Here is a 19751-nt window from a genome sequence, read left to right on the forward strand (position 1 = left end):
TTTTGACCAGAAAATCTTTGCTTCGTCTTATACTCCAAAATCAACATATATATATGGATTATGTCATCCGAATCATCATATTTTTTGTATGGAAAACAATTCTCCAAGAGTATGAAAAATAATGTGTACAAAATATTTAATTTTTGGGAATAGATTGTGTATGAAATAATATAGGATCCCACATTGAGTATTTTAAAGAATTATATGATTGTCAGTATTAAAAATTAACATAGATCAGATGTAATTGCGCTAAAGCAGCATGCATCAATAATGTACATTATTTGTAATATGCATTGTTTAAATTTGATTAAATATATGTGCATTGGAATTTACAAGTTAGAAGATGAATGATCACGACAAAGACATATTCCATCACAATTTCATTCTTGCATCTAATGATCAAATAAAACGTATGCCTCAATGAGAGAGTGAGAGACAGACAAAGATGTTGTCATGATTGTAAATCTGTATTGTTCACTTACCCGATGACTGATCTTACTCATGTACAAGTGCAGTACCATATTCCCTTATCAATTAATACCACTACTAAGCACTAGTTAAGCAATTCCTTCTAGTTTTTGTTGCCACTTCCATTATTGCAAGAATCACATGGCTTTGTAGTGGTCTTTACATGCTAATTAAATATGCAACATCTGTATTAAGTCATTCCAAGATAACACTTGCTTGAGGTCATGATTCAGCACACAAGATCAGATTAGCGAGGCTACCAATAGAAAATTAGGTTACCCATGGGTAGTATGAATACCATGCCATATAATGAAAGGACATACCAGGTGGTTGCGAGTATAAATTTCTCAACCAGTGAAATTTTTTAACTTGCTGATGGAACCAACAGCAATTCAATGTACATCTAGCATGAGCAAAGATAAAAAATAATTGCCGCCTAAGTACAGGAAGAGTACATGCACTTTTAATGAAATCTTTTTTGTTGTGAATGGAGAGTTAGTTATACTTGCAAAGAAAATTATACAGCATGCAAAATGGTCATTCTTGGGATTTAACCTAAAAGAGACTATATGGATATAACTATTGTCAATATTTAAACCCTAAAGGAGTATAGTATGTATTTTCATAGTTAACATTTACTGTTTCATTTATTAACATTCTTTTTCTTTTGCAAAAGCTTCAGAAACACAGGGGCAACAAGGTGAAAAACAAAAGAACAAAAAACCCACAAAGAGCCGAGATTTCTCTCTCTCTCTCTCTTATATACTGGACCATATTTTATTTTGATCACAAGATGCAAGAAGAAAAATGCAATGGAATACATATGCATCCTTCTCTCTGTATCTCTCTTCCCCCTCCCAAAAAGGAAAAAAACAACAAAAATAAAAACAGGAAAAAGCATTTTAGTATTAATGATGCAATTTCCCTATTACTGGTAATCTAAAATAGTATACAATGATACTTTTAATATTTATGAAACCAGAAGTTATCATTTAATCCACATAGCATCGTGAGTTTTATCTTTTTTGTAACTCAATAAATTTTCAGGTCGTATCAATATATGTAGCTCAAAGTACATAATACATTTAAAATACTTCATGTGAAACAAATTAGGTAGTTTTAGTTAAATTTAATGATCCTGACTGGAAAGGTTACTAAGTAATACTGTTACATTTATCTGATTTAATATATATATATATATATATTTAATTGTCAGTTTTACATTTTTCTTTTCTTACATGCTATTGTAATGTAAATTTATTCACTAGAGATGATACTTTTTTCAAAAAATTGTTTGACCTTGACTGTTAGTTTATAAGCAACAGGTGTTGATGTAACTTCTGACCTGGGTTCAGAATTAGTAAACAAAGTTCTATTTTATTTTAAAATGATTAGTTGTTGTCATGGTCATGATGGGACTACATGGGTTAAGAAGTAAAAACTTTTTTAAAATTTTTATTCTGGGAATAAAATCATTGGTCTAATCAAGGCCATATTCTGTGTACATGATATAAACATGATCATGTGACCCCTCTCCCGATTTCACAACTTGAGGAAATTTCGAAACTGTGTCATATGATATAATATAACCTTTGTTTTGAGAGAGATTTCTCAGCTTTGGGGCTTTTCATATTGATGTCAAGTTAATTTGTTGTAGCCAGATTTGAGCTAGAATAATTCTTCAGATCATTTGAATTTCAAAAGGATTAATTCTTTATTCTCTGGAAATATGTGAAGAGTGCTTACACAGATTTTGGAAAGACATTGTTTACAAGTTTAATTTGGATTTCCAATACTGGAATGCCATTATTTGTATTTCTACAAGGAACTGTAGATAAGCTCAGTACTGACTACAGCATACGTCATCATCATCCATCTTGGAATTTACATCAGGATTTGAATTTAAAATGAATAGAACATTTGTTACTAGGACTTTTGTAATTTAATTCGTGGATTATTCTTAGATTATTTTTGGATTTGATTCTTGAAACCGCAAGTTCTTCTCCTTTTTTCATTTTTACAGAATTTTCCAGGAAAATAAATTACTTGTTAAATTTTAAAAAGCTTGTTGTTTTCACTCATTCTTTGTTACAGTTTATTCACGTAACATAGAAATTGAGTGCTCGTCCTTGAATAGTTGAATTTTGGCAAAAATATTTCAGAAAACTTTTTGTTTTTTTAAATTTGAATTCCCCATGTTTTTGAAATCTTTAGTGAGATTGACATGCTTTTTCTAAAATGGCATCAAAAGTATAAATCTTTTTTTCAAATCCTACACAGGAACAATTAGATCTTTTCAAAAAAGATGATTTGATTCAACTTGCCAGAAAATACAATCTTTCTGAAGTAAAGGCTTCCTTAGCAAAACAGGAAATAAGAAATATTTTGGTTTAGTATTTGGTAGTAAAGAATGTTTTGAATAAAAGTGCTTTGGTTCAGTCAGTACGTGAGTATCAGACTCTGACACAAAAATGAAGAAATTAGAATTAAAATACAAGATGGAATTGGAGTTGAGGAAGCTAGAACTTCAGAAAGAAGAAAGAGAAAAACAAATGCAAATGCAGTTACAGCTGGAGAAAGAGAAAGAAGAAATGAAATTGGAGAAAGAGAAAGAACAAATGAAATTAGAGAAAGAGAGAGAGGACAAATGAAATTAGAGAAAGAAAAAGAACAAATGAAATTACAAGCAGAAGAAAAAGAAAAAGAAAGACAAATGCAAGAAAAACAATTGCAGTCACAATATGAAAAAGAGGAAAGAGAGAAAGAAAGACAAATGGAATTACAAAAAGAACAGATGCAAATACAGTTACAAGAAAAACAAACAGATAAGGAGAGAGAGAGAAGGAAAAAAGGGAATATCAATGTAAAATGAAAGAAATGGAACTCGCAAGTGAAAAACACATTCGTACTTCAAATTCAAATTTATGTTTTGATCTTGCAAAGAACATTAGGTTAGTGCCCCCTTTCATAGAAAGAGAAGTAGACAAATATTTTATTCGTTTTGAAAAAGTTGCTGAAAATTTGAAATGGCCAAGGGAGTATTGGACTCAGTTACTACAATATGTACTCACTGGCAAGGCTAGTGATATTTATAATTCTGTCAGTTCACCAAAGTGGTGACTATGATGTAGTTAAAGAATGCATCCTAAGGGGTTATGAGTTAATCCCTGAAGCTTATCGGCAAAAATTCAGAAACTATAGAAAAGAAGCTGGACAAACTGATGTTGAATTTGCAAGAGAAAAAGAGCAATTATTTGATAAATGGTGCTTAACCAAGAAAGTTGAGCAAGATTTTTAAAGTCTCAAACAACTTGTATTACTTGAAGAGTTCAAAAACTGTGTACATAGTAGCATTAAGTCTTATCTTGACGAGCATCAGATTGAAACCTTGGAAAATGATGCTTGCGCTGCTGATGAGTATTCTTTAACTCATAAAGTTCCTTTTGTAAATAAGACTTCTACTCAACAGTCTTTTGGTAGAAAAGTATTTCAGCCTAATACAAGCCCTTCTAAAAATCAAACTGGCACAACTTCTAAAAATCAAACTTCAGAGAAGCTTGATTCAAGATCCTTGTCTCTTCCTATGTGTACTTATTGCAAGAAAAATGGACACATTATTTCTGATTGCTACAAATTGAAAAATAGGCATCAGAATCAAGACAGACCTATTCCAAATGCCCTTTTCTCTAAGAGGTCAAGGTCACAGTCATGTATTGAAAGCAATACATTTGTTGGGTCTAACAAACCCCAGTCTGATTTGATTACAGAGTATTATGAACTATTCATATCGAAGGGTTCTATATCACTCTTGGGTGATTCAGCCAATCCTATCCCTATTAAGATTTTAAGGGACACAAGGGCTTCTCAGTCCTTTATTGTCTGGTACTTTGCCTTTTTATGAGAAGTCTTCTTCTAATGAGAGTGTTCTTATTCAGGGAGTAGAGTGTGGCTTTGTTGATGTTCCTCTCCATTGTGTAAATTTGTCGTCAGACTTAGTGTCAGGAACCGTGAAAGTTGGAATGGTCTCTGTTTTACCCATTGAGGGCATTCATTTATTACCAGGCAATGACCCAAGGTTGTGGTTAATTCACTTGTAACTGACAAGCCATGCTTGGATCAGAAAGTCGATCCAATTGAAAAAGAATTCCCTGATGTATTTACAACTTGTGCAGTTACCTGAGCTATGGCAAAGAAAGCCCTTGAAAATGATGTTGATAAGGGCAGTATTCTTTTAGCTGACACATGTATTGGTCAGGCTTTTGAAGAGGCCAATTTTACTCCTTGTTTGGATCAATTAGAAGGTATTGATCACAGTGATCCCCTTTTAACTGAAGTTCCTGTCTGTTATTTCATTAAAAATGGAATTCTTATGAGAAAATGGAGACCTCCCGAGGTACCTGCCGATGACGAATGGTCAGTGAACTATCAAATTGTAGTTCCAAAACCTTACAGACAGGAAATACTTAGTCTGGCCCATGAAACTCCTTTGGCTGGTCATTTAGGGATCAATAAAACTTATCACAAGATCTTAACTCACTTCTATTGGCCGAAAAACAAAAGTGATGTTGCCAAATACTGTAGATCTTGTCATACTTATCAAATGGTAGGAAAACCAAATCAGAAAATTCCCAAGGCTCATCTACAACCTATTCCTGCCTTTGACGAACCATTCAGTAGAATTACAGTAGATTGTGTTGGTCCCTTACCTAAGATCAAGTCAGGTAACCAATACCTGTTGACCATTATGTGTGCGTCCACAAGGTTTCCAGAAGAAATTCCCTTGTGGAATATAAAATCTAAAACAATAGTAAAAGCTTTGATAAAGTTTTTTTTACTTAATTTGGCCTTCCTAAGTCCGTACAGTCTGATCAGGGCTCAAATTTCATGTCTGGAATTTTCCAGCAAGTTATGTACGAATTAGGCATTCAACAATTTAAAACTTCTGCCTATCATCCTGAGAGCCAAGGTGTATTAGAAAGATTCCATCAGACTTAAAAAAATATGATTTGATCATATTGTTTTGATATGGGTAAAGATTGAGATGAAGGCATTCATTTACTATTGTTTGCTGTTAGAGAATCAGTTGAAGAATCTTTAGGTTTCAGTCCCTTTGAACTGGTTTTTGGACACACTGTGCATGGACCATTGAAGTTATGGGATTCTGAGATTAATCTTCTTGATTATGTTTCCAATTTTAAATACAAGTTGTCAAAGACTTGTGAGGTTGCAAGGGCAAATCTGCACTCTACTCAATCCAAAATGAAGTCAAGATGTGATAAAAACTTGAAGGAAAGGAGTTTTCAGCCTGGGGATAGAGTCCTGGCTCTCTTGCCCACACCACAAAATCCTCTTCAGGCCAAGTATTATGGTCCCTACACAGTTGACAGGAAAATAAATGATTTAAATTACATTATAAATACTTCTGGGAGGCGTAAACAAAAACAACTATGTCACATTAACATGCTAAAAGGGCATACTGAAAGAGACAGCCAAGTTAAACATGCAAATTAATTTAGTTGTACCTGTCCCACTCAGTGAAGATTTAAGTGAAGGAATCTCATCAGATTCTGCTGACATTGGAGTGACAAATCTTCGGAATTCACAAATTATGAAAGATCTGGACCAGAAACTTTCACATTTGCAAGAGCAAGAAATGAACTTAAACAGTTATTATTTAAATATGAGCAATTATTTCCAGATGTTCCTACAAGGACAAACAAAATTGTCCATGACGCTGAAATTGTAAATTCCAAACCTGTCAAACAACACCCATACAGGATGAACCCTCTCAAACAGGAATACTTGAAAAAGGAATTTCAGTATTTGCTGGAGAATGATTTTATAGAGCCCAGTAAAAGTGACTGGAGTTCACCATGCATACTTGTTCCAAAACCAGATAAAACTTTCCATGTGTACTGATTATAGGAAGGTGAATAGTGTGACAAAAAAGCTTCATTCCCATTACCAAGAAGTGATGACTGTATTGATAAGATTGGGAATGCCAAGTACATCACCAAATTTTACCTTCTGAAAGGATTTTGGTAGATTCCACTAACACAAAGAGCAAAGAAAATTTCAGCATTCGTAACTCCAGATGGACTTTACCAATATAAAGTAATGCCGTTTGGGATGAAAGGGTCGCCGACTGCATTTCAATGCCTCTTGAATATGATTGCCTCTGGTCTAGACAATTGTGATGCTTATATCAATGATGTCATCATCTACAATGACACCTGGAAAGAACATTAAGCAACGATTCTGAAATTCTTTGACAGACCCACAGATGCATGTTTGACAATTAACTTATCTAAAAGTGAGTTCTGCCATGCTAGTGTTACATTTCTGAGACACATCGTGGGACATGGACAAGTTAAACCTATAGATGCTAAGGTCAAGGCTATCTCTGAATTACCCATGCCTGTTAATAAATAATAATAATAACAATAATAATAATAATAATGAGGACTTTGTATAGCACCTAATCTTTAGAAGCTCTAAGCGCTTTACAACATTAGATAAAACCTATAAGAATAAAAAACATATAATGATATGATTACAAAAACAAACACCATGAAATTAGAAAACATGCTAAAAATATTTAAGGTAGGAAACATTATTAGGTCTTTAAGTTTGTTCTTGCAGTCAAAATAAGTGAGGTTTTGAGAGCCCTCTTGAATGTGTCTTTGTGTCTAAGTTCAGTGGGTAATTCATTCCATGTTGCTGGGCCTTGGTATGCAAAACAACGCTGTCCATATGACTTTTGTTTTCTTAGTGGGAATAATGAGTATATGATTGTCAGAAGAGGAGCGCACGTATCTTGCTGGTGTGTACACATGGGTGAGGTCAGATAGATGTGTTGGACTAGAGTCCGACAGTGAAATGTAGCACAGAGAACAAATTTTGTGTTTGATTCTGGATCGAATGGATAGCCAGTGTAGGGCACAGATCAGCGGGGAGGTGTGCTCTGATCGTGGTACTCAAAGTATGATCCAAGCAGCTGTGTTTTGAACTTTTTGAAGTTTCTGGAGCAGATATTGAGATGAACCAGACAGAACTGAGTTATAATAGTCCAGTCTTGAAAGTACTAAATGAACACACAAGTGTTTTAGTGGTAACAACTGAAAGATATTTGCGAATTGAGCTGATGCATCTCAGCTCAAGATATGCAGCCTTGCATATGTTCAGCAGAGTGGAATAAAAAGCAACTGATGTGATTTTTGGGTATGGCCAGATACTATCGAAAATTTTGTTCCAATTTTTCTAACACTGCTGAACCCCTGACAAATTTATTAAGTAAGAAAAACAAATTCCTTTGGACTGAAAAATGTCAGGAAGCCTTTGACAAGTTGAAAGCCATACTTAAAAACATGCCAGTTCTTACAGCTCCAAATTTCAGCCAATCTTTTAAATTGTCTGTTGATGCAACTTGTGATGTTGGGATTGGAGCAGTTAAACATCTTTTCCTCTACATCAATAAAATCAAGCAAGGGATAACAATCAAACCAATGTAGCTGAAAATGACTGTCTTTTAATTATGTAATATTTGAAATTTATTTCTTGCCAGATTCTGGCATATGTCTTTTGGGAGATATAGTTACTTCATACTCAGTTGCAGTTTACATCCCTCCACTGTCACATGAATTTTCCTTCTTCCAATCTTTCTTATTACCATCATCGCAAAAACAATTTAGCAAACTCATTTTATTCAGAGTAAATATCAGCCTGCATGACAACTAATTCTAAAGTGATCATAACATACAGACACAGCTCATTCATTAGTGTGATTATACAATATCACATATGAATTTAATTACACTGACTCACAGGATTAAAACACTGAGCCATTTGTGAGGATCTGGTTTAAGTACCAGTAAACAAAATACAACAAAGCCATTAAAAACACTTGTAATTAATCCAACAAGCTTTGTTTTGTTTGGCGTGTTGTGATCTGTCAATAATTTGGTCACTTAGACAACAATGTGTGTGGGATTTAGATTTCTGACGTAGCTTTAACAATTTTCCAGTGATATTGCTACGATGTCAGAAGTGTGACAGTTTATAGTGATGTCTAGCACTCGGGAATCATGCTGCGGATATGTAACATGATGTCCCACCCAGTCAGATTATCCTGACACCAGGCCGACCAGTCCTAACACTAACCTCTTAATGCTGAGTGCCAAGCAAGGCACATATTAGTACCATTTTTGTAATTCTTTTGTATGACTCGACCGGGGATCGAACTCGTAACCTCCCGCATCCAATGCGGACACTCTAGCTACCAGGCCACCAGGGCGGTCTAGACCAAAATGCATTTAAGTGGTAATAAAACATGCACACACAGAACTGTTATCAATGTCCACTGGTAAGTGTGACATAGGATGTATATATTTATACTGGTACATGAAAAAGATAGAACGAGGTATTCATTATGCCCCAGGGGCATGAATGACCAGATAAAGGTAGATAAAATGAGTATAACATGAAAATATGAATTTGCCTGACTTTTGAAAATAGGATATAACCAATTGTCTTGAACTAGCAACTTGGAAACATTTATTTGCCCAACCTGAAAAAAGAATAGTCCTGGACATCAGGTTATGGTCAACACTGACAATGCTCTTATAGTGCCCTAAAATTCTCAAAACCAGTAATCAACAGAGTTTTACAAACTTAATTATTGAAATGTTGATTATAAATTAAAACAATTTTGGTAATAAATATTAAGTTCAAAAACAAAAGTGACAGGCTAGTATTTTTCTCACTATCCTAACCATATACAAAGTTAATTACATACTTGAATATGTCAGATTGTTGTTTTGTTAGGTTGAATATCCCAACATCACAGAAAAAGTATGGATTTGTGGTGGGTTGTAAAAAATGTTGCCACACTTCTACTTTTATTACACACCCCAAATCACATGCAGAGCTTTATACAGTATACTAAGACTGTCAACCATTAAAAAAAAACAAGCAGACTATACTTACTTATATCACTAAAAAGGGGGGAAGCTAAAGATAACACTCCTCTACTCCCAATTAACAGGAGGTAACTAACTCTCATGGTATGAAATCTGACCCCTTGATGACCCTATCCTAACTGTTATATCCATCTCATTCCTTGTTCCATAAAGAAGACATTCCAAGTCTTTCCCCAATGTATGATTTAAGTACCACAAAATGGAAAATTATTTGAAGATTAGAAATTAATCTACACCCTATATTCACTAATTCTCCCAATTTCATCAGTGCCTGAAACACCAATATGTAGATGAGACTAAAAGGGAATTCCAAGTGAGAATAAAAGAGCATTTGAGGGATATCCATAATCAAAGTTTCCCCAGAGTCTAAATCATTTTAATTTATCTGACCACAACACAGACTGTGTTAAATATCAGATAATAGAAATTATTAAATCTGATCCAGAGCTCTCCAGTAGCACAATCTTTAGGGAAGATAGAGAACTTTATTGTATATACCAATTACATACTCTACATCCAGTAGTGATTAACATCTTGGTCTAAATGGGAGTACAGGCATTTTTAAATAGATTCAGTGTTATGTTATATAGCTCAAGTAGAAATGTAGTCTTTTATGGGGTAAAACTCATTTAAATTATGCAATACTTACCCAAGGCTATTGTTTAGCTTTCTTTTTTGTGCTAAAAAAACATACTGTCCATTTGATGTGTATACATCTTCTCTTACAGTGACGAATTGTCAGTATGATGCAATTCCTTGTGCAGCTCACTTGTCGCTGGTAAGTAAAGTGCAAAACAAGCACAGCTAGCTCATTTTTTTCATAGATGGCTGCTACATCAGAGCACATGTGGAAGGAGGGCATTTCACAATAGCTATGGGTAAGTATTGCATAATTAAAATTAGTTTACCCCCACCCCTCCCCCAAGAAACTACATTTTAATAGCAGCAGTCGCATACCCATGGCTACTGTTTAGTGAATGTGACAGTAAGGAGAGTTGGATGTTACTCCATTAAACTGACAAAAAATACAGAAATGATTCCTGCGCTTTGTTGTGATAAAAAGCAGAGATAAATGGAATAAAAGGCAGTATGGAAATGCAAAATGCTGCCTTCATGATGTCCTCCAAGGACGAGTGATTAAGGTAGGCCCATGATGTAGCAATGGCTCAAACCTCATGGTCTTTAAGTTTCATAAAGGAAAGGTCCCAATTAGTAAAAGTCTGGTATCCTCTTTTGATCATGGTGACAATCCATCATTAAATAGTGGTAGCTGAAATGTCTATGGAGCCCTTGAGAGGGAGGAAAAGATGCTTCCTACCATTTATTTATCCTTTGGATGCCTTTAGAAACAGAGTGCCCTCAATGGACATAAAAGTCTATCTTATCATCCACAGCACAGATTTGACTGAGACTGGGGATTTCTACTGGTGGTGGAGATATGGAAGGTACATGTAATTGATTTTTAGTTAAACATCCTGGCTGACAAAGGAGAGAAACCGAATTATAATTCCCATTAAACCGAAGACAGATAGTGTCAATAAATAAGGCATGAACCTCACCTTCATCGTCATGCTGAGGTGAGGACAAGAAAAAACAGTCTTGAGAGTGAGGTCCTAAAAAGAAGCCTCATTCATTGGTTGATAGGGGCTTTTGGTTAATGACCATAAAACACAAGAAAGATTCCATCTAGGTGTAAGAGAGCACAAGACAGGTCTCTGCAGCTCAAAATACTTAAAAAGATCAGCAAGGTGTGAATCCAAACCAATTACCGTGCCTTGCAAGAATTTAAGTGTGTTAGAAATGGCAGCTCTATAGCCCTTGATTGTGGATACAGAGCATTGTTTGTTCTCAAAGAGAAACGAAAGGAAATCAGTCACAGAGGTTATAGAGTCGCAGCTAGGACCAACATGTTTCCTACTACACCAATCACTGAGGATGTCCCACCTGGCATCATAGACCATGGATGTGGAAGCTTTCCTGGCCTGAATGATGCAACTGGCAACTCGCCCGGAAAAGTTGTTCTGGCAGAGAGATCACTCAAGATGAGCCAAGCATGAAAGTGGAGAATTTGTGGGTTGTTGTGGAGGTGGGATCCTCAGTGTTGTGACAGAAGATCCCTCCTGACAGGAAGAGACATGGGTCGAGCTATCAACATGTCTTTCCAGGTTCATAGGCCACGTCCATTTTTCAGTTTCTGGGAGCCGAATGGCCAAGAAGGGGGAGTCTCATTTTGAGGTTTTATAATGGACTGAGGCTGTGTCTGCTTGAAGAACTTGGCAGAAGGCCCTTTGAGGGCAATTCAGATTGACAGGCTTCCGGGCCAATTGTGATGGGCCAGGAGTGAATGTGAAGGATCTATGATGATGATCCAATAAGTCTTGAGATGCCACAGAAGGAATGAGGCCTCCAAACAGACTCTCAGCTTCAAGCGAATGAGCCTTAAGGATGTCTTTATTGCAATCAGTAAGAGTCCAAAGCAATATCACAGTGGATGTGAAGATATTCTGCCAACAAAGCCATAGAAAGAGAAAGTGCATCCTGAGATGTCTTGGCCACAGCTTCAAGAACGTACTGAAGGGTGCTTGGATTCAAGGATGCTTCCCTCAGCATACTAAAAGAAGCAGCTGAGAAGTAATACCTGCCTTGGTCACAGTGGCACAAAGATGAGGAGGTTTCATGGGCCACTTTGGGGATTGTAACCCATAGCTGGTAGAAGAGATCAAGGGTAGCAATATTGAGGAGGGAACAGTCCACCATTGACATTGTGATTAATATTTTATTCCTGTTAAAAACCTCTCAGAAATATCCTCAATTGTATAAGAATGAGGAAGGAGGAGGAGGTCTGGATCAGGGTGAACCCCCAAGATCTTTTCTGGACTGGAAAGGATCATTTTGGACTGTGCTGTGGGTTTGGGCACAAGAGGGGCTAAGAGGTGATAGACTTCATTTATTGCCTTATCAAAAGACCATACCTCCTCTTCCACATCTGACAGAGATGAAGGAGCAGGCATAAAACCAGACATCACTTGTGCTTCCTCCATGTCGAACTCATTAGTCTACCACAATGGAGATAGCATTGTCTAGGACACTCATAGCTGGAGAATGTGTAGGAATCACTAAGTCCCTAGAAGGACAAGAGGGCATAGAGATACTCTATGATATATCCCATACTGCAACAGAGTGAGTAGGGGCTGAAGGAATGGCAAGAGCTGGAAATATAGATGAGAACATCTGTCAGTCCTGGAAGAAGTGATGACTCTAGCCTTCTGAATGGTTTCCAGCTAATGATGAGGCAATGGCAGGATACAAGCTGCAACACTGCCTATGTTATGAGGGCAAGAACCAAAACCCCATGGGGGCTTACATGACCAAGGCCCCTGAGGTGGATGGCCCCACACTACATAGGGATTCAATGGGATAATAGGAAAGTTAGGAATACCCATTCAATCCCCTATCCTAGTCTAAGCCCGCTGGTTGGATGCCCAATGTTCATGAGGTGGCAGAGGGTGGAAAGGGAGGAACTCAGTCTGAACCCTATTCCCATATCATGAGGCCTTAGTGTGATGATCAGAGGACACAGGACCAACAACTGATGCATTAAGGAAGGTGTAGTGCTAATCTCTCCCAGTGGGAGGGTGCGACACACTACTTCTGACAGGGTGGTGGTAGTGCAACAGTGGTGCATCTCCTCCTCGATGGAAGATAGCGACATGCTATGGTATAGGCAGTGCATATCCTTCACAATGGGAGGCAGCAACACACTAAGAGGTGAGCAATGCATCTCCATAATGGGATGTAGTGATGTGCTTGGAGGGGTATTCAAGTCAGAAGACTACTTATTTTCACTAAAAAAGAAGCCTAAAAATTCTGAGGAAGAAGGAGAATGAAGCTTTTTCTTTCTCTGAAAAATGAGCTGGAGTCTGCAAGATTCCAGCTTTCTGCAGACCATGATTTAAAAATGTACAACAATTTTTCTTGTACATTTGGAACACTTAACAGAGTCTGGATGAGTGTCCCCGGAAGACTTCTTGTGGACACACTTTCCCACAGGCTGTGTTGACATTATTCATGTACCATGTACGGAGTACACCTCTGTGATCTCTATAGGTTTAGTAAACCATAGCATAAATTTACATCTTTTTCCATGTAAGAATGAGAGCTTTCAGTGTTTTACACAATTTGTATTGAGAAAATGAAGTATACGTACATACAATAACAATGAAAAAAATTCAACGCATTGAAAATACGTGATTCCTGCGCTGTCAATCTAAACTGAAGAATACACAGTGTCTAATGAGCATGCTATCATTATTCCTTGGATAACTGACTTGCTGGAACCTGGATATAAAATAATTTTGATATTAAGTGTATCTGAACCCTGCAGGTGTACACTAAATGACCCCAAGTCCCTGGAGGAACTGAAACTGGAGGGAAAAGGTTACCACGTAAATATTTGGAAAAAATGCCATTAGATATATTTATTGTAAAGGCCAGGTTGCAATTGCGGTTTTAAAAAAATGCAACAGGCAAATTTTCTCTGGTGTTTGGCACAAGTCTGATTATAGTGATGTACTTGAAAAAGATGAGCTAGCTGTGCTTGTTTTTGCACATAACATACCAGCATGAAGTGAGGTGAACAAAAAATTTCATCATCTTCACAATTCTTCACTCTCTGCATATCAAATGGATGGTACATTTTGTTTTGAATATGAAAAAGAAAGCTAAACAATAGCCATGGGTAAACAATTGCTGTTTTTAAAATGTAGGCTTCAAGCCATCAAATAGCTGGTGTTGATATCGACTGTGCGAACAAACTCTTGCACATTGACAGGCATGTGATAGTTGATTGGTCATTAACCGTTTCCTGAGTAAGTTAGCAACTGTTACTGCCCAATTTCAGCAAATTATCCTTTGACGATAAAAATATACAAAATTGTGTTTCGAAGCTTAAGCTTATGTAAATAGCAATTTGTGTTTTAAGAATATGTAACATGAATATTTTAAATGACTCATATACATTATTTTTTTTAATAAAAATTAGTTTGGAACCATAAGTGAACCTGTCATGGGGAAATAATAGTGGACACTGCTCTGTCTGGGAAGTACCACTTTTTCAGATTGTCTCTTTTCGTAAACCATTGGGCAAATATATTCTGGAAAATATACAATTCATAGAATGCTGAGTCTAAATATTACATTATTGAATATCTAGATTTAAATGCTATTATATATAGGTCAGAAACATACAGGACTATGGAACAATGCTATTTAGTTTTGTTCATTTATATACTGACTATTTCTTCAGTTTCTATGAACAATTAGGTAAAGTTTTATCTACAACAAAGAAATCTGGATTAACAGCAAAACCGGAAAGAAGTGTACATTTTCTCTCATGTGCATGGTACAGGGGTTGTTCAAACAAGCTAAAAAAATCTTTCCAACTGCCATTTTACAGTGAACTTTTAGAAAATTAAAGAAAATTTCTTGATTAAGGGTAGTTGATTAAGCATTTGTACTAACTTTTAATTACAACACTAATCTTGTTACTCAGTTAAAATTTTACAATGTATAGCTTCTGTTGTTGTCATTTTAAGTCATATTGCCAAATACACTGCATATGAATATGATAGTCTTTTAACATGCACCAAATGTGATATATATATATATATATATATATATATATATATACTGCATGTCTTGCTTTGCTCTCACTTCTCCCTGTTCTGTCCAAAAGGAAAAGTCACTTCTCCATAAAATTCAAGTCTAGCTTGACCCCTGAGTTAATTATATTTTTACTGGCTAGAAAATATGTTAGAATGCAAAAGTATGTCAATTTTTAGACCAAAAGCAGCACACAATATTTTCTAACTTTATCACTAGATATATGATTTTATGTATAGTCAGCTTAAGAGTTATAAACTATGGTGATTACTGCCACCAACCTATACAATTTTGAACATGTGTTTACCCCTTTGCCATGTCGGGGATTGTTATGTACATCTGACATTTGTGTTTTATTTTCATAATAATAGTTAATAAGGGTTATTTATTTAATAATGTTCTTAATATTAATTTTCTATATAACCACAAACTTGCACTTTAAAGAGGTCAATCTTGAATGGTATGGAGAAGTGACTGCTCCTTTTGGACAGAACAGGGAGAAAGTGGTAGTAAAGAGGGAGAAGTACAAACTAAAGATGGAGAAATATATATATATAGGGGCCCTGAGTGGCTGAGTGGTATAAAGTGTTCTCTGTTACGGATCACAGCCATCTCACCTCTGTCTGCATGGGTTCAAGTCTCGGATTCGGCTAATGTGGGTATGTGAAAAAGCTTGCCAGTAGTTTCTCGTGGTGGTTCTTTCTGGGGTTTTCCCAGGTTCTTCCTCCGCCATTAATACTGGCTGCCATATATAGCCTATCGTGTGCTGAAAAATGGCATTAAACCCTACAACAACAACTACAACAAATATATATATATATATATATATATATAGAGAGAGAGAGAGAGCTGTGTTCTTATTTTAATTATGTCCTCTATTTCTCTGTATGTGTTTATTATAGTTTTAAGCAATAATTTATTTTCAGGTTGAAAGCTGAAAAATCTGTGTTATATTTTTATTATCAAAACATTTTGTATGTGTATAAAAATTATTATATTCATACCCATTGTATTCATACTTGTAGTCATATGTATGTTTGACTGATGGTAAATGCAGTGCATTTTGGGCCATAGGACTTTAAAAGCATAGCAGAAACTATACATTGTAATTAATTGTTATTGATAGGAATAACAAGATTAGAGTCTCGTAACTGCAAGTCGGTAAAAATGCTTAATAAACTTCCATTTAATTTTTTTATTTCATTTTCTGGAAGTTTTGTGTAAAATTGCAATCAAAAAGATTTCTAACATACTTTGAAACAACCCTTACAACATGTACACAGGAACAAATACAGGTGACTTCAAACCATACTCCTCATCCTGATTTCATTGTTCCCAATAAAACAGTGCTGTAACTATTAATGGACAACACAGTGAAGCAATAAAGTCCATACATGACTGAACTAGAGCCCTTTTCCAACCAAACATATCCAAGAACATGTATAGTGCCATGTGAGTGCATCTATTTTTTTGAAAGAGGGATTTTCAGAATATAGCTACTCACTTTATAGTTTCATTACAAAATTCCATTAATAGTACTGCATAGTTATGGTTTTATTATTTGCCTAACTACTTACTGGTAGTAATGACATGTACTGGTTAAATAATTGCTTCCCTATATTTTTCGTATTTTCATGAAAATGAAAGATGTCAGAAAACCTTGACTGTACAACATTTTTTTCAAATTCCACTATGTTGTATTGTCCCATAATTCTGAACTACATGATTAAATATTTAGGCTAAATCTTCTATCACATAATATTAAACTCTGTTTTCACTGAATTATATATTTTCCTTAATCTGTTTGCCCAATTATTTACAAATGAAGCGGTATTTAATAGATGCAGTGATGTCCGTCATTACAGGTTCACTTATGGTTTCAAACTGATATTATAAAGAAAATAATGCAAACACAGCAGTTAAAGTCTCCTTTTTTCAAAAAGTAATAAATTAGAAAATGATCTTCACCAATTATATTTTTTAAAAACAAATTGCTTTTTACACATTGATGTTTAAATTTCAAAATGTGGCATTTTCGCGAAAAATTTTTCTGGGCAAGTGCATGCACATGTGAAAACCGGTGAAGAAAGCTACATGTACCATGTTTGCAACTCGACGATGCATCCCTTCTTGAATTACAGAACAGTGGTCGATGCAAAAGTTTTTACTTACCATTAACTCAATTCAACTTTATGAATCATGTTCCATGCAAGAATTAGACATTGTCTTCTTCACTGCACATACATCATATACATGCATCTCTATTTTCAAAATAGGCAAACTATGCGGCACACATGTCAACGCCGAAATATGACTGGCTTAAAATTTTATACTTATTAGCAAAGGTGCACAGACTTGTCTCAGCAGTAAAACTTCGCAAAAATGCAACATTTTGGAACCCGTAACTTCAATTTGGTACAATGTAGAAAAGTCAATGATGGATTGATAGATAGAAAAATATCTCAGGAGTAAAACAAGCCATATAGTGTGGGCGTGTGCCTTTAAAGACGGAAATAGCAGAAGGAAATCGAGGGTCATGGGTGGAACGAAGTATCTGGAACTTCTGTACCTTCTCTCTTATATATTATGATAGAGAGGGTCTTATGTCAGAACGGGCCATGGGGGTAATCTAAGGTACTTGAGTCACTCTGTATGATTGTTTCCTTTAGATTATTGTTTTGTTTTTTTTCTCAATGTCAAGCTCGCGTCGAGCACCTGTGAGAAATAGCACATGCTGGTTTGTTGACGCCCAAAACATAAATATCAGCATCAAGGTCTTACATGTAGGACTAATATTACTCCTTCAAAATGAATTTTTCAAAATATCTTGAACGTAGATAGTACTAGTGATGTGCACATAGTACAAGACAATTATTGCAAAAGTCATCCTGGTGTTAGATTACGTCGACGTGGGTGTCATTATTAGTTTTCTACTGCTACTTGCTAGAAACGAGTGCCTGTAAGTGAGAGCAAGCACCTGTATGTCAGTCGGATACAATCTTTTGCAATATTCCAAGACTTATTTTTAATTTATGTTGACTGGATCGAGGAATTGTATCTCTAATTCTTAATTTAAGGGTATATACATCTGTCAGTTTTAGTGACTGTGTTTTCAAACGACTCAATACCTTACCAGGCAGGAAGTCCAATGTGTACATACTGTATAATTGGGTGAGTACTAAAACTATACTCGCAGCGTCGCCGCAAAGGAAAACGCTAGAACTTGTGAAGTTTGCTAAGAAAGGAGGGGACTAAATATATAATAGAAACCCAGATCAGGCAGGGGGATACACAGAAGGGCAACTTGTGGAAAGGAAAAAAATAACAGTTTAATATTCTGAAATCTACTTTCGAAATGGAGTGCAATACACTCATTATGTGCTTTTGCAACAATGAAATGAAAGCAAACCTTGATAACTTGGGGGGGGGGGGGGGGCCAACAATTCAGGTTTTTGTCCTCCAGCGAGGCTAATATAACTACTTGGAGTTGCTTTGGACTTTATGCTAACTTTAATCAGCAATTCATTGAAATTTGCCAGAAAGCATCTGAACAATTACATGTGCTCAAACAAATTGAAAAATACCTTACAACCGAAAGAAGTCAGCCATATCGCTACGATGTCTGCAGTGTGGCAGTATACAGTGATGTCTAGCACTGGGGAATCATGCCACAGATATGTAGCATATTGTCCCACCCAGTCACATTTTCGTGACACTAGGCCGACCAGTCCTAACACTAACCTCTAAATGCTGAGCGCCAACTGAGGCAGCTGTTAGTACTATTTTGTAACAAGTTTTTGGTATGCCTCGGCCGGGGATTTAAACAGTATATTAAATTCCTTAAGTATTTTACACACAATTTAACTATAACATTTGTTAATTTTATGCCAGAGCTAACTGAGTACTATTATAGCACTTATTGTAAGTTAATAGATACGACTCCGCTTAAAGCATCAAGAGCATGGACCAATCTATTATGGAGCAGCAGGGAGGGCGAACAGACTCTAATTGGTTCACCTGTGTTTTTCGCAAAATACGACTTCCTGGGGATCGCAAAAATCGTTTTAAAAAAATGCGATACTCAGCGTAAGACAACTCCGTCAACGACAAATTGGCTCACCTGTTATCGCTGATAGGTTTTTTTTTTTCTTCGATGCAACTTAAGGAAATACGCGATAGTGTTGGTGACGCGTTGAGAGCGTCGCCCTCCCTGCTGCTCTGAATTAAAAATTGCTATACCAAATAATGGTAAACTCGGAATCCTACACAGCTAGACTAGCCAGAGAGCGAGAAGAAGCACTTAAAAAATATATCCATGTAAACGAGGATTCCAAAAAAAATGTGCAATCGCGGCAGGAAGCACAAGTTGAGTACGCAGCGGAAACGGAACAGTTGTTTAAACCTATTACCGCGGTTACTGGAGATGTTTTAACTGCTATTAGGGGGCCTAAAAAGGAACCAGGTGAGAAACAAGAAAGTCTTATTCAGGTATTAAAAGAAACTGCTGAAAAAATGGCTGCGGTTCAGCCTCAACCTGAAGGTGCTGTTAAAGAACCAAAAAAAGGTAAAAGGGGGAGTTAGTTTTAAGGAAAAATTTACTGAGAGGGGTATAGCAGCAATAAAAAAACAATTTGCTGAAAGTCG

At 36.0% G+C, this 19751-nt stretch overlaps 1 protein-coding gene across 3 annotated transcripts in view; it reads right to left on the bottom strand.

Annotated features, from left to right (window-relative positions):
- LOC149784322 (translation initiation factor eIF2B subunit delta-like) overlaps positions 1–19499 on the bottom strand; it is a 96760-nt gene extending 77261 nt beyond the window's left edge. For 2 of the 3 annotated variants that reach the window (XM_089932353.1, XM_089932351.1), the window contains exon 1: positions 19347–19499. The gene's annotated coding sequence lies outside the window, so the exon portion shown is untranslated. Of the gene's footprint in view, positions 1–18240; positions 18338–19346 lie in introns of those variants that run through there. The other variant, XM_089932352.1, reaches the window with a different exon arrangement.
- Between the last annotated feature and the right edge of the window lie 252 nt (positions 19500–19751).

The sequence above is a fragment of the Sinohyriopsis cumingii genome, chromosome 14 (genome assembly GCF_028554795.1).
Source record: "Sinohyriopsis cumingii isolate HCF-2022 chromosome 14, ASM2855479v2, whole genome shotgun sequence".
NCBI lineage: Eukaryota > Metazoa > Mollusca > Bivalvia > Unionida > Unionidae > Sinohyriopsis > Sinohyriopsis cumingii.